The sequence below is a fragment of the Equus asinus genome, chromosome 21, assembly GCF_041296235.1.
Source record: "Equus asinus isolate D_3611 breed Donkey chromosome 21, EquAss-T2T_v2, whole genome shotgun sequence".
Lineage (NCBI taxonomy): Eukaryota > Metazoa > Chordata > Mammalia > Perissodactyla > Equidae > Equus > Equus asinus.
The window spans coordinates 8,643,245-8,668,464 of record NC_091810.1 but is presented as its reverse complement, the minus strand read 5'-3'; positions in this window follow the sequence as shown (position 1 = coordinate 8,668,464).

Genomic DNA, 25,220 nt, shown 5'->3' with positions numbered 1-25,220 from the left:
CTGTCTGCACCGTACCATGAAATCTATATTTCCTAAAACTGCTCATGTGATCGGCACCCGTGATGTGAAGGAGTGAGGCCCAGGCCACACAAGCGGAACGTGGGCACTTACACGCTCCACCACAGGGCCAGCCATGAATTCTCCTGTTGGACCAACCTTTTGCCTGAAGGGGTAAGACGTGGGCCTTTTTGGATTAGTCATGAAGGTGATTAGTTGTAACATCCTGGACGGTAACCTTTTCCCGTCGTTCATGGGTTTAGGACTGATCATCTTCTCTTGGTAGTATTCCTCTTCATCCATTTGGAACGGTCTACCTTTCTGTAGCATCAGTATGCATTTGGAGGTGATTTTCCATGCTTGGAAGTTCACCTTCTCCTATCTCTTTCAGTCCCCAGGGCTTTATGCCGTCATTCTGCAAACCTTTTTGGATTTGTGATTTTAGGTGAATTTATTGCCGTAACACTGCATTAGAACATCCTATATCTTCCAGATTTAAATCCTCATCGATTTAGACTTCTGTGTAGGTTAAATCATCTTCACCATTGTAAGCCGAATTGCAAACCCTCACCCCATACTTGTGCCTAATCATATCTTTCACCCTTCTCCACCGCACTGCTTTGCCTCTGGGAAGGCACAAATATCCCGTGCTGCATATTGGTTATTGCTTTCTTTTTCTTCTACTTGTAAGTGAGATCTTACGGTATTTGACATTGTCCCAGGAGCTTGCTTCACTTCCCCTAAAACCCTCACAGCAATTCTGGTGGTCACAAATGGCTGGATTGCCTCCTTTGTTCCGGCTGAGTGGTATGACATTGTGTGGCTAGAGCCCATCTTCCTTCTGCATTCGTCCCTTGCTGGGCACCAGTGCGGCTTAGAAGTCTTGGATAGTGGGAGTAAGGCTGTGGTGAAATCAGCTGAGCACATGTCTTTATGTGGTAGTGTTTCCGAGTTCTTTGGATAAACACGCCTGAGAGGAATAGCTGGATCATATGGGACATGGATTCTTAAATTTCAGAGGCAGTTACACACCACTTGGCATACTGGCTGCACTGTTTTACACTCCCAGCAGCAGTGCAGGAGTCTTCCCTACTCTGCACCTCCTCTCTGACACTTGTTGTTTCCTGTCTGCTTCCTTATAGCCATTCTGACCACAGTGAGCTGCTATGTCCTTGCAGTTTGGATTTTCATTTTCCTGAGACTCAATGATGGTGAACAAGTTTTCATGCACCTGTTACCCCTCTTTTGATCTTCTTCGGAGAAATCTCTGTTTCCATCTTTTGACTAGGTTTTCATTGGCTTGTTGTTTTTTTTCTTGTGGAGACGTGCGAGTTCATTGTATCTTTGGGCTTTTCACCCCTTGTCCGATTTGTGGTTTGCAAACTTCCTCTCCCAGGTGTTGTGCTGTCTTTGCATTGAGTCGATGGTTTCCTTGAGTGGGCAGAAGCGTGTGCATTTGATGTGGTCCCGTTTGTTTCTTGTTTCCGTTGTTTCCCTTGCCCAGTCAGACATGCTTCTTCCAAATAGGTGGCTCAGACAGATGGAATAGAGCATTCTGCCTAGGTCTTCTGCTACAAGTTTCAGAGTTTCAAGTCTGCCATTAAGGGCTTCAATCCATTTCACATGGTGTGTGTGCCAGGTGTAACATCATGGTCTTCTCTCGTTGTGTTCCGTGTGGATGTGCAGGCTTCCCAGCACCGTTTATTGTACAGACTCTCCCTTCTCAACTGTCTTCTCTTGGCTCCCTGGTAGAAAATGGGCTGTCCATGTACGTTTGAGTTGGGCTCTGGGTTCTCGATCCTGCTGCATGGGTATGTGTACCTGTTTTGGGGCCCAGGTTATGCCGTTTTGTTACCTAAAGTTTCGCACTCTATATTGAAATCAGAAAGTGTGCCACGTCCTACTTTTTTCGTTTTCCTGAGGATTCCTCTGCCTATTCAGCGTCTGTTGTTGCTGCCTAGAAACGTTAAGATTCTCTCTTCTATCTCTGTGGCAAATATTGATGCAACTTTGACTGGGATTGCATGGAATCCAGAGATTCCTTTCTCCGGTATGGACGTTTCAAATGTGCTAATTCTTCCATTCCTAGATCCTGGAATCTCCTTCTTTCTCCTTGTGTCTTCTTGAACATCTTTCACCAAACGCTTGCTAGTTTTCGATTGACATAGCTTCACCTGTTTTGCTAAGGTTCTTCATAGAGATCTTGTTCGCCTAACTGGCAAGCTGTTGTTTTTTCTTCCAGTTTCAGGTTTTCTATACTTTGCAAATTTTGACTGATTTTGCTTTGGCAGAAGTGCATCACTAAGCTCACATCTGCTGGCAATGTTCCTGCATTTGCTGTTTAAGTCTGGCACTATCTAACGTGCCCTCTCATCTCTCTCTACATCACCTCTGACGTCTGCCCCAGAATAACTGAAGCAGTGGTGAGCAGGCTCACCCCCAGGATACCACCCGGCCCAAACCCGGCCACTGACCCAAAAGGTGCGGACCTCACTGCTGCACCACCGGCTGGCCCCTTTCCTGTTCCATTGGCAACCTGCAGTTGAGTGCAGTGGGACTTGAATATGGTACTTGAGCCCATCTCTGGCACTGTGTAGATGAGGCCAGGTTGTTTTTTGTTTCCACTGTGATGTCAGAGGATTTGTCATAATTGTGTCTCTGCTATCCCAACAATATTCATGGACACAGGGTTCCAGAGCCCCCTTGGAGCAGTCTTATAACTCGCCTTTCCCAGTTAGCCCAGGTTTGACCTTCGCTGCTTTTTGGCTTGTGAATTACTGTGACTTTCAAACATTCAAGCAGAGTCTGTCTAAAGACTGACATCATCTTTCATTGTGGATTATCCAGGTGTGATTTCTGTTCGCCTTCCATTTTCTGGGACCTTTTTTTCTTTTCTATAATATACTCGTCATGGTCTTTCTCAGCTATCTCCCTTAGACATGTTTATCAGTTCATTCTCCTTCATTCCAAGTGATTCATTTTGTACTTCTTTAATCACCTTATGTTCTCTAGTCCGAGGTGTGAGTGCTTTCGTGACTCTTGGTTGTTGTCTTTGAATTTACACTGGTCATTGTAGGAATCTTTGCTATCCTAGCATAGGTCAAACTAAGCACTGAGAACACGTGGTCATGTGGGTTGGTTTGACATCCTGAGATCAGAAACTCCAAATTCGAGGAGGTCCTGGCAACCCCCTTCACGGACATAGTGTCCTTCTGCCTTAAGCATAAGGCAAAGTCAAGAATTATCTGTTCCAAACATTGAAGAAAAGAATCGATGCCTCCTTTCCTAGGCCCCTAGCATTCTTTGAAGATCCGTCTCACTTTCCATAGCTCTGGCGTCACGGGTTTCCACTGGGTACATGCTTATGTGTCCCAAGAGATGTTTTGGAAGCCTTGAAGGAATGGAGCCCTGTCACTGTGGGTATGTCTCCTTGTCTGGAAGCGGTCTACAAGTGTGTTGAAAAGCACCCTTTTCCAGAGGGCTTCATTCCTTTGTGAAGGCTGACCTCCTAGGCTAGAGTGCTCACTTTGCTTCCAATGAAATTGTCTCCCCCTAACTCTTTCTGTACAAGGATTATTGATTATGTGTTTTGACACCATATGTGAGGAAGTTGGCTCAAAATTAGAACATTACAATTCTGTTTCAAGAAAAATAAACATTCCAGGGCTGAGGATGTAAGGCAAAGAAATGGCACACTCTAGAGAATTAAAGTAAGCCCCTATGAAGACACATTCTAAGGGAAAGTTCAAGGATTCAGGGATCAAGTTCGAAACATCCAAAATCCAGAAATGAGAAGAAAAAATTTCTTTCCTGAGAGAGGAATTCATCAGATTTCTCTAATTTGTCTCAGAAACAGTATGTCCCTGAATGGGGTTGCCAGGACCAGCTCGAATTTGGAGTTTCTGATCTCAGGATGTCAACCAACCCAGATGACCATGTGGTCTCAGTTCTTAGTGTGAGCTAGGCTAGGATAGCAAAGAGTCCTGGCAGTGACTGGTGCAAATTCAAAGACAACAACCAAGAATCATGAAAGCACTCACATCTCGTCCTAGAGAACATACGGTGATTAAAGATATACAAAATTAATCACTTGGACTGAAGGAGAAAGGACTGATAAGCATATCTAAGGGAGATAGTTGAGAAGGACCATGACGATTATACTGTCGAAAAGAAAAAAAGGTGACAGAAAATGGAAGGCGAACAGAAGTCACACCTGAACAATTCACAATGAAAGATGTAAGGCTTTACACAGACTCTGCTTGATCGTTGTAAACTCAGAGATATTCATAAGCCAAAAAACTGCAGTGAAGGTTAAACCTGGGCTAATTGGGAAGGGAGAGATATGAGACTGCTCCAAGCGGGCTCTGAAAGCCTGTGTCCATGAAGATTGCCGGGACAGCAGAGACACAATTGCAACAAATCCTCTGACATCACAGTGGGCCTGAATAACTTCGTGGCCTCATCTATACAGTGCCAAAGTTGGGCTCAAGTAGCACATTCAAGTTCCACTGCACTCAACTGCAGGTTTCCAATGGAACATGAAAGGGGCCAGCCGGTGGTTCACCGGCGAGGTCAGCACCTTCTGGTTTGGTGTCCCAGTGTGGGCCGGGTGGAATGAAGTGGGTGATCATCCTCTCCACTGCCTCAGTCATTATGGGGCAGGCGTCTGAGGTAGTGTAGAGGCAGATGGGAAGGGACGTTAGACAGGGCCAGACTTCTGCAGCAAATACACGAGCATTGCCAGCAGATGTGAGCTCAGTGATGCACTTCTGCCAAAACAAAACCAATTAAAAGTTGCAAAGAATAGAAACACTGAAGCTGAAAAGAAAAAAAAAACTGCATGCCAGTGAGAAGAATAAGATCTCTATGAAGAACCTTAGCAAAACAGGTGAAAGCCATGTCAATCGAAAAGTAACAAATGTTGAGGGAAAGAAATTCAAGAAGACACAAGGAGAAAGAAGGATATTCCAGGATCTAGGAATGGAAGCATTAACACACTTGAAACGTCCATACCAGAGAAAGGAATCTCTGGATTCCATGCAATCCCAGTCAAAGTTGCAGCAATGTTTCCCACAGAGACAGAAGAGGGAATCCTAAAGTTTCTAGCCAGCAACAGGAGACCCTGAATAGGCAAAGGAATCCTCAGGAAAACGAAAAAAGCAGGACATGGCACACTTTCCGATTTCAACATATAGGACGAAGCACTAGGTACCGAGACGGCACAGTCTGGGCCCAAAAACAGGCACACAGACCCATGCAACAGAATCGAGAACCCAGAGCCCAACTCAAACGTACATGGACAGCCCATTTTCGACCACGGAGCCAAGAGGAGACAGCGGAGAATGGAGAGTCTCTACAATAAACGGTGCTGAGAAGCCTGCACAGCCACATGGAACACAATGAGAGTACACCATGATGTTACACCTGGCACACACACCGCCTGAAATGGATTAAAGCCCTGTATGACAGACTTGCAACTGTGAACCTTGTAGGAGAAGACCTAGGCAGAGTGCTCTTTGCCATCAGAGCCGCCTATTTGGCAGAAGCATATCTGACTGGGCCAGGGCAACAAAGGAAACAAGAAACAAACGGGACCACGTCAAATGCATACGCTTCTGCCCAGTGAAGGAAAGCATCGACTCAATGCAAAGACAGCACAACACCTGGGACAGGATGTTTTCAAACCACACATCAGACAAGGGGTGAAAAGCCCACAGATACAATCAATTCACACGTCTCCACAAGAAATAAAACAAGCCAATGAAAACCTGGTCAAAAGATGGAAACAGAGATTTCTCCAAAGAAGATCGAAAGAGGGCCAACGGGTGCATGAAAACTTGTTCACCATCATTCAGTCTAAGGCCAATGCAAATCCAAACTGCAAGGACATGGCAGCTCACTGTGGTCAGAATGGCTATAAGGAACCAGAGAGGAAACAACAAGTGTCAGAGAGGAGGTGGAGAGAAGGGAAGCCTCCTGCACTGCTGGTGGGAGTATAAACCGGTGCAGCCACTATGCCAAGCGGTGTGGAACAGCCTCAGAAATTGAAGAATCCATGTCCCATATGATCCAGCTATTCCTCTGTGACGTGTTTATCCAAAGAACTTGGAATCACTACCGCATAAGGACATGTGCACCGCTGAGTTCATCACAGCCTTACTCCTGCTATCTAAGAGTTGGAAACCGACCTGGTGCACGGCCGGGGACGAATAGAGAAGGAAGATGGGCTAGCTATACCCACAGAATGGCGTACCACTCAGCCGGAACAAAGTATGCAATCCAGCCATTTGTGACCACCCGAATGGCTGTGAGGGTTTTAGCGGAATTGAAACAAGTCCCAGGAAGAAAGCCAAATACCGTAGGATCTCACTTACAAGGAGAAGAAAAAGCAAGCACTAATGAACAGGTGGCAATGGACATTGGATTCCGGGTTCCAAGAGGCAAAAAGAGGCAGTGAGGAAGGGTGAAAGAGATGATCAGGCACAACTGTGTGGTGAGGACCTGTGATTAGGCTTACACTGGTGAAGATGATGTAAGCCACACAGAAGTCTAAAGCAATGAGGATGTAAATCTGGAAGATGTAGGATGTTCTAATGCAGGGTTATGGCAATAAATTCACCTAAAATCAAAAATCCTAAAAGAGGTCCAGTTAGACAGCGTAAAGCTTTGGGGGCTGAAAGAGATTAGAGAAGGTGAACTTCCAAGGATGGAAAATCACCTCAAAATGCTTACAGATGCTACAGAAAGGCAGACCATTCCAAATAGGTGAAGAGGAATACTACGAAGAGAACATGATCAGTCCTAAGCCCATGAACCAACTGAAAATGTTACCGTCCATGATGTTATTACTAATCACCTTCATGAATAATCCAAACAGACCCACGTCTTCCCAAGTTCAGGCAAAAGGTTGGTCCAAAAGTACAATTCAGGGCCGGCCCTGTGGTGGAGCGGGTAAGTGCCCACGTTCCGCTTGGGCGGCCCGGGCCTCACTGTTTCACATTACGAGTGCATATCACATTAGTAGTGTTAGGAAATATAGATTTCATGGTACGGTGCAGGCAGAGATCATAAATAAGCAGCAATTGTGAGGATACATTATCAATACGCACAAGAAAAGGAACCATAAGAATATCACAATCTATGGAAGCATCTGGTACACTTCCCAAAGGCAGAAGGAAGGAAAACATGTGACCTGCCAAGGTGGAATTGGCAGAGTGCCACGAGATGACATGATCATTGCGCATCAGAACATTGCCTGGGCCACTTCAACTTGTGAGGGAGTCCAGGACTTTCTCTGGGTAAGGTCCACCCATTTTGCCATCTACCCAAGATATAAGAGATAAAACCCAGGATAATATTACAGGAGTGAAACCAATGTCTAGAGAGAATGTAGGAGCCCTTTTGAAGTTCAAGGAGAAAGGTAGAAACTGACAACAATTGCAGAAAAAGGAAAACTATCCTACCTAGAAAGGGTGAGGAGTCATACTGGTCTCAGATGGCTGTGAAACTCTGTGTGCACAGAGGTTGTCAGGACAACTTCGAATTTTGAGGTTGTTTATGACATCACGGTGAAAATGTCCCCCAGGATGGCCGCATGGTTGCTGTCTGAGGATTGGCCTAGGCTAGGCTATTAAAGGGAGAGATACCCAGAAACAGCTTTGACAAACAGAAAGCAGGCACAGAAAGTAGAAGAGATAAAACAGAGTCTGATTCAAGGGATAAGAAAGGAACCCTAGGCCAGAAGCGAGAATAGAGGGACAAGCACTGAGAGGAGAACATTGTCATCTATTCAAGTCTATGGGGAGGTCATGGTGATTCAAGCTTGCAACTTCATTGGAAACAAGAGGCCGGACTTGGGGCTCATCACACCTACAGTGCCCTTGTGCCTTAAGCATAATGCAAAGTCAAGAAAGATGTCTTGAGGACATTGAAGAGAAGAATCGATGCCTTGTTTCCGAGGCCCATAGCATTCTTTGAAGGTCAGTCTCTTTTTCCGTAGCTCTGGTGTCACGTGGGCCCACTGGGCACATGCTAATGTGTCCCAAGAGATGTCTTGGAAGCCTTGAAGGAATGGAGGCCTGCCATGCTTGGGGTATGTCTCTTTGTTTGGAAGGGCTCTACAAGTGTGCTGAAAAGCACACTTTTCCAGAGGGCTTCGTTCCGTTGTGAAGGCTGCCTTCCCAGGCTAGAGTGATCTGTTTAGCTCCAATGAAATTCTCTCCCCCTACCTCTTGCCGTAGAAGGCTTATTGATTATGTGTTTTGACACCATATGTAAGGAAGTTGCACGAAAATTAGAACTTTACAATTGTGTTTCTAGAAAAATAAACAGGCCAGGGCAGAGGATGTAGGGCAAACAAATGGCACACCCTATAAAAATTAAGTAAGCCCGTATCTAGATGGAATCTAGGGGAACGTTCAAGGATCAGGGGTCAAGTTCGAAACTTCCCAAATCCGGAAAAGAGACAGAAAAATATCTTTCCTGGAGAGTGGAATTCATCCGATTTGTCTAATTTGTCTTGGAAACATTGTGTTCGTGAAGGGAGTTGCCAGGACCACCTCGAATTTGGAGTTTCTGACCTCAGGATGTCAAACCAACCCAGATGACCACGTGTTCTCAGTGCTTAGTTTGACCTAGGCTAGGATAGCCAAGAGTCCTACAAGTGACTGGTGCAAATTCAAAGACAACAACCAAGAGTCACGAAAGCACTCACACCTCGCACTAGAGAACATACAACGATTAAAGAAATACAAACTTAATCACTTGGAATGAAGGAGAACGGACTGATAAGCATGTCTAAGGGACATAGCTAAGAAAGACCATGACGAGTATACTATGGAAAAGAAAAAGAGGACCCAGAAAATGGAAGGTGAACAGAAATCACACCTGAATAATCCACAATGAAAGATGATGTCCGTCTTTAGACAGACTCTGCTTGAACGTTTGAAAGTCAGAGAAATTCACAAGCCAAAAAATGTCAGTGAAGGTCTAGCATGGGCTAACTGGGAAGGGTGAGTTATGAGACTGCTCCAAGCAGGCTCTGAAACCTGTATCCATGAAGCATGCTGGACCTCAGAGACACAATTATGACAAATCCTCTGACATCACAATGGACCCGAAAAACAACCTAGCCTCATCTACACAGTGCTAGAGTTGGGCTCACTAGTATATTTAACTCCCATTGCACTCAACTGCACGTTGCCACAGAACATGGAAGGGGCCGGCCGGTGGTGCAGTGGTGAGGTCCCCACCTTCTGGGTCTGTGGCCCGGTATGGGCTGGGTGGAATCCTCGGTTTGGGCCTCCTCACCACTGCTTCAGTCATTCTGGTGCAGGCGTCCAAGGTAGTGTAGAGGCAGATGGGAAGGGACGTTAGACAGGGCCAGACTTCCACAGCAAATACAGGAGCATTGCCAGCAGATGTGAGCACAGCAATGCACTTCTGCCAAAACAAAACCAATTAAAAGTTGCAAAGAATAGAAACACTGAAGCTAAGAAAAAAAAAACCAGGAGCTTGCCATTACGAAGAATAGGATCTCCGTGAAGAACCTTAGCAAAACAGGTGAATTCTATGTTAATTCAAAAACTAGCAAACCTTTGGGGAAAGAAATTCAAGAAGACACAAGAAAAAAAAGATATTGAGGGATCTAGGAATGGAAGGATTAACACACTTGAATGGTTCATACCGCAGAAAGGAATATCTGGATTCCATGCAATCCGAGTCAAAGTTGCAGCAGTATTTGCCACAGAGAAGAAGAGAGAATCCTAAAGTTTCTACCCAGCAACAACAGACCCTGAATAGGGAAAGGAATTCTCAGGAAAACGAACAAAGCAGCAGGTGTCACAATTTCTGATTTCAACAAAGAGGACGAAGCGCTAGGTACCGAGAAGGCACAGTCTGGGCCCAAAAACAGGCACACAGACCCATGCAACAGAATCGAGAACCCAGAGCCCAACTCAAACGTACATGGACAGCCCATTTTCGACCAGGGAGCCAAGAGGAGACAGCGGAGAAAGGAGAGTCTCTACCATAAATGGTGCTGGGAAGCCTGCACAGCCACATGGAACACAACGAGAGTACACCATGATGTTACACCTGGCACACACCCCACCTGAAATGGATTAAAGCCTTGAATGGCAGACTTGCAACTGTGAACCTTGTAGGAGAAGACCTAGGCAGAGTGCTCTTTGCCATCTGTCTGAGCCGCCTATTTGGAAGAAGCATGTCGGACTGGGCAAGGGCAACAAAGTAAACAAGAAACAAACGGGACCACATCAAATGCACACACTTCTGCCAGTCAGGGAAACCATCGACTGAATTCTAAGACAGCACAACAACTGGGAGAGGATGTTTGCAAACCACACATCGGACAAGGGGTGAAAAACCCAAAGATAAAATCAACTCAGTAGTCTCCACAAGAAACAAAACAAGCCAATGAAAACCTGGGCAAAAGATGGAAGCAGAGATTTCTCTGAAGAAGATAGAAAGAGGGCCAGCAGGTGCATGAAAACTTGTTCACCATCATTAAGTCTCAGGAAAATGCAAATCCAAAGTGCAAGGACATGGCAGCTCACTGTGGTCAGAATGGCTAGAAGGAAGCAGACAGGAAATAACAAGTGTCAGAGAGGGGTGGAGAGAAGGGAAATCTCCTGCACTGCAAGTGGGAGTGGAAACCGGTGCAGCCACTATGGCAAGCGGTGTGGAACTGCCTCAGAAATTTAAGAATCCATGTCCCATATGATCCAGCTGTTCCTCTGAGGCGTGTTTGTCCAAAGAGCTTAGAAACACTACCTCATAACGAGACATGCACTGCTGATTTCACAACAGCCTTACTCCCGCTATCCAAGATTTGAAAGCCGCCCTGGTGTCCAGCAAGGGAAAAATGCATAAGGAAGATGGGCTATACCCACACAATGCTTACCACTCAGCTGGAGCAAAGGTTGCATTTCAGCCATTTGTGACACCCAGAATTGCTGTGAGGATTTTATGGGAAGTGAAACAAGCCCCAGGGAGAACGTCATATACCGTAAGGATCTCTCTTACAAGGAGAAGAAAAAGCAAACACTAACCAACAGGTGGCATGGGACATTTTATTGGGAGTTCCCAGATGCAGAGCGGGGTAGTGGTGGAGGGTAAAAGAGATGATGAGACACCATCTGAGGATACGTTATCAATTCGCACCAGAAAACGCTCCATGAGAATATTACAATCAATGATGAGACACCAATGTGCGGCGAGGGGTTGTGATTCAGCTTTAGCTGGTGAAGATGATGTAACCTACACAGAAGTCTAAACCAATGAGGATGCAAATCTGAAAGATATAGGATGTTCTAATGCAGGGTTATGGCAATAAATTCACCTAAAATCAAAATCCAAAACGGGGTCCGGAATGACGGCATAATGCTTTTGGGGCTGAAAGCGTTTAGAGAAGGTGAACTTCCAAGGATGGAAAATCACCTCAAAATTCTTATTGATTCTACAGAAAGTTAGACCATTCCAAATAGATGAAGAGGATTACTACCCACAGAACATGATGCGTGCTAAACCCATGAACCAAGGGAAAATGTTACCGTCCATGATGTTAATAGAAATCACCTTCACGAATAATCCCAACAAGCCCACGTCTTCCCAAGTTCAGACAAAAGGTTGGTCCAACATAAGAATTCAGGGCCGGCTTTGTGGTGGAGTAAGGGCCCACCTTCCACTTGGGCGGCCCGGGCCTCACTGTTTCACATTACGGGTGCAGATCACTTTAGCAGTGTTAGGAAATACAGATTTCATGGTTCGGTGTGGACAGAGATCATAAACAAGTAGCAATTCTGAGGATACGTTATCAATTCGCACCAGAAAAAGCTCCATGAGAATATTACAATCAATGAACGCATCTGGTACACTTCCCCAAAGTAAGAAGGAAGGAAGACACGTGACCTGCCAAGGTGGAATTGGCAGAGTGCTAGGAGATGACACGATCATTGCACATCAGAGGATTGCCTGGGCAACTTCAACTTGGGAGGGAGTCCAGGACTTTCTCTGGGGATGGTCCACCCACTTGGCCATCTACACAAGATATAAGAGATACAACCAAGGATAATCTTATACAGGAAAGAAACCAGTGTCTAGAGAGAATGTAGCAGCCCTTTCAAAGTTCAAGGAGAAAGTTAGAAACCGACAAGAAATCCAGAAAAAGGACGATTATCTTACCTGGAAAGGGTGAGCAGTCAGACTGGTCTGAGATGGCTCTGAAACTCTGTGTGCATGGAGGTTGTCAGGACAACTTAGAATTTTGAGGTTGTTTATGACATCACGGTGAAAATGTCCCCCAGGATGGCCGCATGGTTGCTGTCTGAGGATTGGCCTAGGCTAGGCTATTAAAGGCAGAGATACCCAGAAACAGCTTTGACAAACAGAAAGCTGGCACAGAAACTGGAAGAGGTCAAACAGACTCTGATTCAAGGGATAAGAATGGAATCCTTGGCTAGATGCGAGAATAGTGGGACAAGCACTGAGAGGAGAATGTTGTCATCTATTCAAGTCTATGGGGAGGCCATGCTCTCTTAAATCATCCTCATTTTTACAAAAGATAGCCAAATTATGATTAACACGTTTGCAAATAAAGTGTAGTTTGAATACAACTTGCTCCAATTATTTACATAAGAGCAGAAAGAATCGGAATTGCTTATACAGGTTTTTTAAAATCTGCTTTGCTGGAATTTTTTCTGAGGAGTCTCAGATTGAACTGTGAAGGCCTCTAGAGGCCAGAAAAGCCAAGCCAAGGACTTGCCATCAGATTTGGCCTGCAGTACCTACAGATTTGAGTGGCATTCTCTTTGAGGTCACCCAAAATATTCGGAGGTTCCCTGCACCTGCCAGATAAGCAAGATTCCTTAGTGACCGGGCAAGATTGCCAGAATCTCTGTAAACAAGGTACCAGGCCCATGTTTCCAAGTGGCTGTATTCCAGAAAGTCCAATCTTTGTTCCTGAAATGCTGTCTTGTCGTATCTGAGCCTGTATGTTTCAAATATGACATTCCAGTCAAAGCCTTGGTAATATAACCAATGTGTCCTGTTATAAGGAGAACAGATTCTTATGGAACTTATGCAAATATTGCCACAAAATGACCATACTCAGTAACAACGGGTTTGACAATTCCTTAGGGATAAGGTAGGGAGAAAAAGGTAAATGTTTCAGTTTTGCTCATGAAGGTATAATTTCACCAAATGGCTGTAAGTCATATAGCATAAGAGAAAAGAGAAAAAGCTATCCTTCATTACGAGAAAACAAAACAACACATCAAAACTCAACAATATTTCAAATAGAAGTCCTAAAAAATTACAATCATCCTTATCAGTTCACACAGCCCTGCATAATCAGTTCTGGGGCTGAATCTTCTGGTAATAGACTGATGAACTTAGTTTCTGTTAGAATTCTGTAATTTCTTACTCCGTTCAGTTTTACAATCTGAAAGTTTATCAGAAGCCTGTCGTTTAGAACCTTTTTGTCAGAACCCTTTCCGGGAATTTCTCAGAAGATGAAAAATACTTGCAAAAGGAAAAAGAATCAGAGTAAAACAACAACTACCTGGAAATGGACAAAGGATTCAAAAGGGCAATTGCCAAAGAAAGTTGGCTACTTCTGTGACATATTAAACTTCCAGATAATAAGTGGACTTATGACAGATAACCAGGACAGATCAGAATTTTAGGAATGCTATATAATTTTAAGACATCTATATTAATAACATTTACCCATCTAATAACACCTAAGAAAGTCTATCATTACTTATTTTACAATGATTCCCGTGCAATGTAATAGACCAAATAAGTCTAATTAGTTTAGTATTTTCCTCCTTATAGGAAGAGAGAGCAAATGTCTTTGAGATGTCTCAAGGGCCCTCTGAAAAGCCTCAGATTAATTTTTCTTCTGTCTACCAGGTCAAAAGACAGCCTTCATTTAGGATTTGAATATTTTTGAGGGAGAATCTTGTCAAAACATATGAAAAGCTTTTCAAATGATTGTTCAAATGTGAAACAACACTGACTGTGAAATATGCTCAGGTATCTATTCAAAGTGATAACAGAAAGAGTCAATAATCTTAAGAGTGACCTAAGTCATTATATTCCCAAAAGAGGTTTGTCTCTTAGGTAGACTCACTCAAAGGAATAGCTTTTATAACCTCTTTATCAAGAGCAGATCAAAAGTTCAAGAAAATGTATCCTTTCAGAGAAAACCAAACTTGAATTTCTGCACCTACTTAATTTTAACATTCAAACTCATTCACTTAATTGAACTTACTTTAGTCTTCTTGACCAGGCATAAAACTCCTTTCAGATTTTCTTCTTCACAAACCTTCTAAAGCTTTCTTTTATGTTTTCAGCATTTGTCCCAAAGTCTTTGTTTTTTCCTTTCTAGTACATCAGGACGAATTTATCTTCCTTAACCAATTAAACAAAAATATTTCCATTATTTATACCTTTTTTACTGAAAACGTACATTTTAACTTCCTTGAATACAGAGCTCTTTGTTAGTAATTTCCTGTAGCTTTAATTACGTAGGTTAATTAGAACTTTTAACCCTTAACAGACCTATTAAACACTAAAAAGGAAAACAATTATGAATTGTCTTTTATATCAGCATTCTGAACACTTCATAAATTTAGAAACACGCCACTTTACAATAAAACACAAGGCATGGTTTTTAATACACCCACACGCTTTTAGCCTCTTCAAGAAGAAGCCAAAAGTAGATAACTTAGATGTGTTTACTAATAATGTTTCAGTGTTTCGTCCTATCCAGAAATGACCCAGATATTCAGATTTTTATCATTTAACTTAACTCGGCAAAACTCAAGATGGTTACCAAAAAGCATTTTGAAGCTGTTTTTCTTTCCCAAACTATACAGACCATAAAAGTTTTTGTACTCACTTTAATGAGTATTATCTATTTAAACCATTTGTTTCCATCAATTATGTTCAGATTACCTACTGAAACCTCATGAGGCCTTAGACAAAACTGGTCATCATTTAAAGCTATTACTTTGCTGACAAATTTAGCAGACAACGTGAACTTATATGACTAGTAAACCCAGGCTGAAGGCCTGCATCCCTATGCAAATACCGACATCCCTGACAGCAAGACTATTTTCAATCAGACCAACAAACTTAAACAGTCTTTCATGTACCAAAGGTTAATTCACATGACATTAACTTTGAAAGGCACTGAGTTGATTTCTACTGCATTTAGCATTTATGTAAACACTTACTATAAGCCAACTAAACAGAGATCTTAATTTTGGTCATACCACCTAAGGCTGAAAATATCACATGCATAACCTACACATAGACACGCATACACAGAGACTGTACAACTATTGTTTTAAAAGCTGCTGCCGTGAATCAGGTACAATATTATAAAGCTCACCAGTTATGAAGGTAAACTTTGTTTTTAGCCTTTTCACTAATACTTATGGCGAAGACCCTCGAGATGCTAGACTCTTTCAATGGCACCCTTATGGCCATTTCTCCTTTCCCCTCCTTTCTTTTTGTCAGTCTTAAGAGTGAGTGATGGGCTAGATAGTAGTTCCTGGAGAAGGGGGGATGATAATTCTTTTCATGATAAAGGAACTAGGTGGACTCGGAACTGCCTCTAGGGCTGTCTTTCCAGTCTTGCAAGGATTTTCTAAGGACAGTTGCTTTTGATTTCTCAGAAACTGGACTGTAACTTGAAGGATGTTCTAGGTTGATCTACCTGTCCAACTGCACCATAAAGGCACAGAGAAACCTCGCAAATTTTCTCCCAGCTGGAGTCTCTGGGGCATAACCCATACAATTGAAAGTGTTTCTAATTAGTTAGAATGACCCTGAGTGGTGAGTCACTGGGGATGCTTATGCCATTCCCCATGGCAGTAAAGCCAGTGTCTGACTGGCAGTGGACTGGAGAAGGCTGCAGTGGCTACAAACACCTGGAACTGGCTGGAGGCCGGGGCTCATAGTACCCGGGTTGAGAGTTAAGGTCCTTGCAAAATATTTTCAAGTTGTTCGTTTTTACAGAAGGTCCATGTTCTGGTCAGGTCCAGCCAGAACTTAAGCTCGACTTGGTGACAACAGATGACATGATGAGAAAAACAGAGAAAGTAAAAGAAGACACCAGACCTCACCCTCATGGTTGCTCTCAGAGCGTTCTCAAGATAAGAGTCACACAACAGTTCCTGTGCTGTGGCACACTACCGTAGCCCGACAGTTCTCAGAATAAATCACAGGTCTCCTACCCTCATAGCCAACTCAGTAGGTGACTAAACTACTCAATGAGTCAACCGCCAAGAGAGGGCACCCTACTTAGGGTCGCTGGGGTGATCAGGCCCAGAAAGCCAAAGTTGGGGCTCCAGTGGTGGAGGCCTTGATCCTTGCAAGATTCCTTTGTTTCCCCAGTTGCAAAGTTCAAAAGGAGATGAAAATGGCCATTGTGACTCTAACAAAGATGAAAGAGACATGTCCATTACCTTGAAGATCACCCCTGACCCTACGGCAGCATCCTACATGTGGTTCCTACTGTGTGGTTCCTATAGCAAGGGGTGATGGGCGTGGCCCCCAGCATTGCATCCCTTGTGTACCTTCCGTGGTATGCCTGGCAGTAACAGGTGCCTGGTGAACATCTTTCCTATTCTGCCTGGCAGTAATAGGAGTCTGTTGAATGGTCCCCAAGAGAAAAGGAGAAGTTTAAGAGAGAACAGGATGGAGAAAAATAGTGTAGAATTTTCCACTGAGCTGGGGGACATTCTACCCAATTGCGTGTTGGAGCCATTCTCTGAAGAAGGGTTTCCCATATGCAACCAAAGGTTAGACTTTGGTACTTTCCTTGAACTGTAGTCCCGATTGAGACATTCACACAGTTCAGAGCATGGTGAGGTGCCACGGGAGGTATCCCAATCCAGCCTTAGGAAAGGAAACCTTCCAGGGGAGTCCTGCAGATTGCCGGCCATCCTAAGGACTTAAGTGGCCGACCCGTGCCCACCTAAAATTTGTATATTAGAGATAGAGTCAGGAAGGAATGGAGTAATTCACTCTACATCGCCCTTAGGCTTAAGGTACTGATTCTCTTCAAGCTGAATGCCATGATTTGCCCCATAGAGTAGCCATGGGCAGCAAACGTGGATTCATGCAGCTATCCAAGAAAGCTCCTGATGGAGAAGTGAATTTACATCCATCCTTGAAAAAGAGAGATGCACAATGAAGAAAAGGGCACTTACCAGAATTCGAGCTCACAAACCTATGAAGCAAGTTTTTATATGGGCCACAAGATATGATATGGGCTTGGTGAGCTGAAGAATCAAAAGAAAGATTTCTTGGACTCTCAAATTCTGGAAGTGGTGCTCTTTTATTTATAGAATGGTACAGGACAACATGGCGACAGGACCCATGGGCAGTAAATAGTTGCTGCATGGGGACAGGACCTATGGGCAGTGAAGAGCTGCTGCTGCTGCTGCATGGGGAAAGGTTCCATGGGCAGTCAGAGGTCCTGCTGCTGCCCTGAGTTGAAGGTAAGGGCTAATTTTATAATGCTTTGGTACGAGACATTTTTCCTGGAAAAAGAAAATATGATGTTAAAAGTCATTAAATGATTTCAGTTCAGATGGGGTCTGGTTATTGTGTGGTCATATAGCATTAAATACCAATCTGTCCATATAGATAGGCATGTAGGTGAGCATGAAATGGGCTTCTATCACTGGGACACCTCTAATTCATACCAAAAAAAACCCAAAAAAACTCACCGGGTCATGTAGTTTGGTATGTAGGCCAGGTAACCTTGGGCTTTTCGAGCTGGGGCAGCCTTAATCCACATCATTCGTCATGGTCTTTCACAGCTATCTCCCATAGATATTCTTATCAGTCTTTTCTCCCCTCATTCCAAGTTATGAATTTTGTGTTTCTTTATTCACCATATGTTCTCTAGGGGTCCAGATTTACGGCCTAAAACTTTGGAGGCTGAAAGAGATTAGAGAAAATGAACTTTCAAGGATTGGTAAACACCTCAAAATGCTTGATGATGCTACAGAAAGGAAGACCATTACAAAGAGATGAAGAGGAACATTACCAAGAGAATACGTTCCATGCTAAACTCAGGAGCCAAAGGAAAAGGTTACAGTCCACAATGTTACTACTAATTACCGTTACGAATAACCAAAGCAGGCCAACATCATCCCTAGTTCAGGCAAAAGTTTGATCCAAATGTCCATTTCAGTGCCGGCCCTGCGGTGTACTGGGTATGTGCCCACGTTCCGCCTGGGCGGCCAGGGCTTCATTGGTTAGCACCACGGGTGCAGATCAGATTAGTAGCATTAGCAAATATAGAGTTCAGGGTATGGTGTGGACAGACATCCTAAAGAAATCGAAATTTTGAAGAGACGTTATGAGTACACATCAGAAAAAGAACCATGGGAATATTACAATCTATGAACGCATCAGGAACACTTCCCCAAATAATGAAGGAAGGAAAACATGTGACCTGCCAAAGTGGAATTGTCAGACTGCTAGGAGATGACACGATCATTGCGCATCAGAGGATTGCCTGGGAAAAGTCATCTTGGGAGGGCCTCCGGCACTTTCTCTTGGGAAAGTCCACCCATTTGGCCTCATCCACAAAAGATAAGAGAGAAAACCCAGATTAATCCGAAAGGAAAGAAACCAGTGTCTAGAGGGAAGGTAGCAGACCTTTTCAAGTTCGAGGAGAAAGTTAGAAACAGACAAGAAATACATAACGACGAAAACTATCCTACCTGGAAAGGGGGAGTAATCAGACTGGGATGAGATGGTTCTGAAGAACTGTGTGCATGGAGGTCATCATGACAACTTCGAATTCTGAGGGTGTTTATGACATCACGGTGAACATGTCACCCAAGATGGCCACAGGTTTCCAGCCCGAGGATTGGCATAGGCTAGGATATTCTAGTGAGGGATACTCAGAAACAGCTTTTGCCCACAGAAACAGGGCAGAGAAAGTTGAAGAGATCAAAGATACGCTAATTCAAGGGATAAGACAGGAATCATTGGGAAGAAGCCATAATAGAGGGACAAGCACTGAGAGGAGAACATTGCCATCTCCTCACGTCGAAGAGGAGGCCGTTCTGATTCAAGCTTGAAACTTGATTTGAAACAAGAGGCTGGAACTATGAGACCTATGTTGTCCTTCTGCCTCACTCATAATCCAAAGTCAAGAATGATCTCTTGAGGTCATTGTAGAGAAGAATCAAGGCTGCCGTCCTAGGCCACTAGTATTTTTTAATGAGAAGTCTCACTTTGCATAGCTCTGGCATCACGGGTCCCCACTGGCTACATGCTAATGTGTCACAAGACACCTCTTTGAAGCCTGGAAGGAATGGACAACTGTCATGCTTGGGGTATGTCTCTTGGTTTGGAAGGACTCTAGAAGTTGCTCAAAAGCACCCTTTTGCAGAGGGGTTCATTCCTTGGTGAATGCTGCACTCCAAGGCTAGAGTCCTAAGTTGGGATCAATGAGATTCTCTCCTGCTTCTCTTGCCGTAGAAGGAGTATTGATTATGTGTTTCAACACCAGATGTAAGGATGTTGGCTGAAAATTAGAACATTATCATTATATGTAAAGAAATATAAACACGCCACAGGTGAGGATATAAATCAAACAAATAACAAACCCTGTGGAAAGAAAGTAAGCCACTGTCTAGACATAATCTAGCAGAGCGTTCAAGGATCAGGGGTGATGTTCGAACTTTCCAAATCCAGAAATAGACAGAAGGATCTCTCACCTGGAAAGAGAAATTCATCAGATTCGTCTAATTTGTTGCGGAACCATTGTGTCCGTGAAGATGGTTGCCAGGACAGCCTCAAATCTGGAGTTTCTGATCTCAGAATCTCTAACAAAGGAAGATGACCACATGTTCTCAGTGCTCAGTGTCACCTCGGCCAGGATAGCAGAGATTCCTTCAAGTGACCGATGGAAATTCAAAGACAACACCCACCAATCACAAAAGCACTCGCACAACGGCCAACAGAACATATGGTGATCAAAGAAATGCAAAATTTATAACTTGGAATGAAAAGGGAATACACTGATAAGCATATCTAAGGGAGATAGCTTAGCAATTTCATGATGATTAGCCTATGGAAAAGAAAAAAATGTCCCAGAAAATGTAAGGCAAACAGAAATCACAACTGAATAATCCACAGTGAAAGACGGCCATGTTTACACAGATTCTGCTTAAACGTTTGAAAGTCAGAAAAGTCACAACCCCAAAACCTGCAGTGAAGGTCAAACCTGGGCTAAATGGAATGGGTGAGTTCTGAGACTGCTCCAAGCGGGCTCTGAAACCTTGTGTCCATGAAGCTTGCTGGCACAGCACAGACACAATTCACAGAAATCCTATGACATCACAGTGGACCAGGAAAACAACATGGCTTCATCTACACAGGGCCAGAGCTGGGCTCCAGTAGCATATTGAAGTCACATTCCAAAACAGCAGGTTGCCAATGGAACATGAAAGGGGCTGGCCACTGCTGAAGCTGTGAAGTCCGTGCCTTCTGGGTCTGCAGCCTGTGGTCGTCCATTTGTGCTCTTGGGTTTGAGCCACGTCACCGCTGGTACAGCCATCCTGGGAGAGTCCTGGGAGATAGTGTAGAGGCAGATGGGAAGTGACGTTAGACAGTGCCACTCTTGCTCAGCAAATACAGCAGCACGACCAGCAGATGTGAGCACTGCCATAAACTTCTGCCAAAACAGAACCAATTAAAAGTTGCAAAGAATACAAAAACTGAGCCTCAAAAAAAGAAGCATGTCACTAAGAATAATAAGATATCTAGGACTAACCTTCACTAAACAGGTGGAAACATTGTAAACCGATACTAGCAAAGCTTTGGCTAAAGAAATTCCAGAAGACACAACGAAACGGAAGACTATTCCATGCTGTTGGAATGGAAGAACTAACACACTTGAAACGTCCATAGCGGATAGAGGAGTCTGTGGATTCCAAGCAATCCCAGTCAAAGTTGCAGTGATCTTTCCCACAGAAATAGAAGAGAGAATAATAAAGTCTCTATCCAGAAGGAAAGGACCCTGAATACCCAAAGGAATCCTGAAGAAAATGAACAAAGCAGGACGTATCACACTTTCTGATTTCCACATATAGGACGAAGCGCTAGGTACCGAGACGGCACAGTCTGGGCCCAAAAACAGGCACACAAATCCATGGAACAGAATCGAGAGCCCAGAGGTCAACTCACGCATATATGCACATGCATACATGCACAACACATTTTCAACCAGGCAACCAAGAGTACACAGCGGAGAAAGGAGAGTCTCGACAAGAAATGGGGCTGGGAAGACTGCACGGCCAAATGTAATACAATGAGAGTAGAGCATGATGTTACACTAGTCACACACACCACCTCGAAACGGATTAAAGACTTGAATGGAAGACTTGAAACCGTGAGACTTCTAGGAGAAAACCTAGGCAGCATGCTCGTTGCCATCTGTCTTAGCAGCCTATTTGGAAGAAGCGTGTGTGACAGGAATGGGCAACAAAGGAAACAGGCAGATGGGAAGCGACGTTAGACTGGGCCAGTCTTCCTCAGCAAATACAGCAGCATTGCCAGCAGATGTGAGCACAGCAGTAAACATCTGCCTAAATAAAACCAATCAAAAGTTGCAAAGGATAGAAAAACTGAACCTCAAAAAAAAAAAAAAGCATGCTAGTAGGAAGAACAAGGTATCTAGGAATAACCTGTGCCAAACAGGTGAAAGCTATGTAAACCGAGAAGTAGCAAAGCTTTGGGGAAAGAAATTTCACAAGATACAAGGAAACGGAAGGGCATCAGTGTGCATGGAATGGAAGAAAACGAAGGAAGAATGAAGTATCATCACAATGATACCTTTCTTATCCCTAGAATCAGCATCTCTTTGATCTCTTCAAGTTTCTGTGCCTGGTTTTTGTTTGGAAAAGCTGTTTCTGGGTATCTCTCACTTGAGTATCCCAGCCTAAGCCAATCCTGGTACTGTAAACATGCAGCCATCTGGGGTGACACGTTCACTGTAATGTCATAAACACTCTCAGAATTCAAAGTTGTCCTGACAACCTCCATGCACACAGTGTTTCAGAGCCGTCTCCTCCCAGCCTGACTACTCCCCCTTTCCAGGAAGGATAGTTTTCCTTGTTCTGGATGTGTGGTCGGTTTTCAACTTTGTCCTCTAACTTGGAAAGGTCTACTACATTCCCTCTAGACACCGGTTTCTTTCCTTTAAGATTATCCTGGGTTTTATTGCATATCTTTTGTGGATATGGCCAAATGGGTGGACTTTCCCCAGAGAAAGTCCTGGACTCCCTCCCAAGTTGACGTTGCCCAGGAAATCCTGTGATGCACAATGATCGTGTGATCTCATGGCAGTCTGACAATTCCACCTCGGTGGGTCACATATTTTCCTTCCTTCATGATTTGGGAAAGCGTACCAGATGCGTTCATAGACTCTAATATTCTCATGGTTCTTTTTCTGGTGAGTATTGATAAGGTCTCCTCACAATTACTACTTCTTTATGATCTCTGTGCCAACCATACCTTGAAATCTGGATTTCCTAATGCTAGAAATCTGATCTGTACCCATGATGCTAGCCCCTGAAGCCCGGGCCACGAAAGAGGAAGTTGGGCACTTACCTGCTACACCACAGGGCCGGCAATGAATTAGACTTCTGCACCAACCTTTGGCCTGAACTTGGGAAGATGTTGGCCTGCTTCAATCATTCGTGAAGGGAATCAGTAGTAACATCATGGAAGGTATTATTTTCCATTGGGTCATGAGTTTAGCATGGAACATGTTCTCTTGCTAGTATTCCGCTTCATCACTTTGTGAAGGTCTACCTTTCTGTAGCATCATTAAGCACTTTGAGGTGATTACCAATCCTTGGAAGTTCATCCTCTCTGATCTCTTTCAGCCTATAAAGCTTTAGGTCGTAAGTCTGCACCCCTTTTTGGAGTTCTGATTTTATGTGGATTGATTGCCGTAACCCTGCATTCTAACATGCTATGGCTTTCAGATCTACATCCTCATAGATTTAGACTTCTGAGTAGGTTACATCATCTTCACCACCGTAAGGCTAATTACAGGCTCTCACAATACTTGTGCCTAATCAACTCTTTCTCCCTCTGGCCCTCGCCTACTTTTCCTCTGGGAACTACCAATCCCATGTCACATGCTACCTGTTTGTTGGTCCGTTTTTCCTCTTCTCCTGTACGTGAGATCCTGTGGTATTTGACCTTACCCCTGGCGCTTGTTTCAGTTCCTCTAGTACCCTCAGGAGCCATTCTGGTGGTCACAAATGGCTGGACTTGCATCCGTTCCGACAGCTGAGTGCTATGCCATTGTGTGGCTATAGCCCATCTTCCTTCTCCATTCGTCCCTTGATGGGCATCAGGGAGGCTTCCAAGTCTTGGATATCGGGCGTAAGGCTGTGGTGCTCACAGCAGTGCACGGATCTCTGTGCATTACTGTTTCCATGATCTTTGGATATATACGTCACAGAGGAATAGCTGGATCATATGCTAGGTGGATTCTGAAACATTCTGAATTTTCACTCCTTTGTGTAGTGGCTGCATCGGCTCAAACTCCCACCTGCAGTGCAGGAGGCTTCCCTTCTCTCCACCTCCTCTCTGAAACATGTTGTTTCGTGTCTTCACCCTTATAGCCATTCTGTCCACTGTGAGCTGCTATCTCATTGCACTTCGGATTTGCATTGGCCTCAGACTTAATGATGAGGAACATGTTTTCATACAGCCTGTTGGCCATCTTTCTATCTTCCTGGGAGAAATGTGTGTTTCCATCTTCTGCCCAGGTTTTGTTGGGCTCATTGTTTTTTTTCCTGTGGAGATGTATGAGTTCACTGGATCTTATGGCTGTTCACCCCTTCTCCGATGTCTGTTCTGCAAACATCCTGTCGCAGTTGTTGTGCTGTCTTTGCATTGAGTCGATGGAGTAGTTTGCCGGGTAGAAGCTTCTGCGTTGGATGGAGTCACGCTTGTTTCTTGTTTCTTTTGTTGCCCTTACCCAGTCACACATGCTTCTTCCAAGTAGGCGGCTATGCCAGATGGCAAAGAGCAAGCTGCCTGCATTTTCCGGCAGCAGTTTCATGGTTTCAAGTCTTCCATTCAAAGCTTTAATCCATTTCAATGTGGTATGTGTGCCTGGTGTAACATCATGGTCTAGTCTCATTGTGCCACTTGTGGCTCTGAAGTCTTCCCAGCACTGTTTCTTTTCGAGACTCTCCTTTCTCTGCTGTCTCCTCTTGGCTCCCGTGTCGAAAATGGGCTGCCCATATATGTGGCAGTTGACTGCTGGGCTCAATTCTGTTCCATGGGTCTGTGTGCCTATTTTGGGGGAAAGGCTGTGCTGTACCGGTACCTAGCGCTTTGTCCTATATTTGGCAATGAGAAAGTGTGATACATGCTGCTTTGTTCGTTTTCCTCAGGATTCCTTTTCCTATTCAGGGTCCTTTGTTGCCACATAGAAACTTTAGTAGTCTCTCTTCTATTTCTGTGGGAAAGATTGCTGCAACTTTGACTGGGACGACATGGAATGGAGACATTGCTTTTTGCGGTATGGATGCTTAAAGTGTGTTCGTTCTTCCATTCAAAGAACATGGAATAGACTTCCGTTTCCTTGTGTCTTGTGGAATTTCTTTGCCCAAAGCTTTGCTAGATTTCGGTAGACATAGCTTTCTCCTGTTTGGCCAATGTTATTCCTAGATTTTTTTTTCTTTTTACTGGCATGCTTTCTTTTTTGCCGTTCCTTTTCTCTATTATTAGCAACATTTAATTGGTTTGTTTTGGCAGAAGTTTATGGCTGTGCTCACATCTGCTGGCCATGCTGCTGTATTTGCTGAGAAAGAGTAGCGTGGTATAATGTTGCTTCCCATATGCCTCTACACTGGGTCGCACGCCTGGCCCAGAACGGCCGGATGAGCGGTGAGGAGGCTCACCCCCAGGATTCCACGTGGCCGACCCTGGGTTGCCGACTCAGAACGCAGGGACTTCACGGCTGCCCCACTGGCTGGCCCCTTTCATGTTCCATTGGCAATCTGCAGTTGAGTGGAATCTACTTTAACATGTTACTTGAGCCCAACTCTGGCCCTGTGTAGATGAGGCCAGCTTCTTTTTCTGGACCACTGTGATGTCGGAGTATTTGTCAGAATCGTGTCTCTTTTCCAATCAGG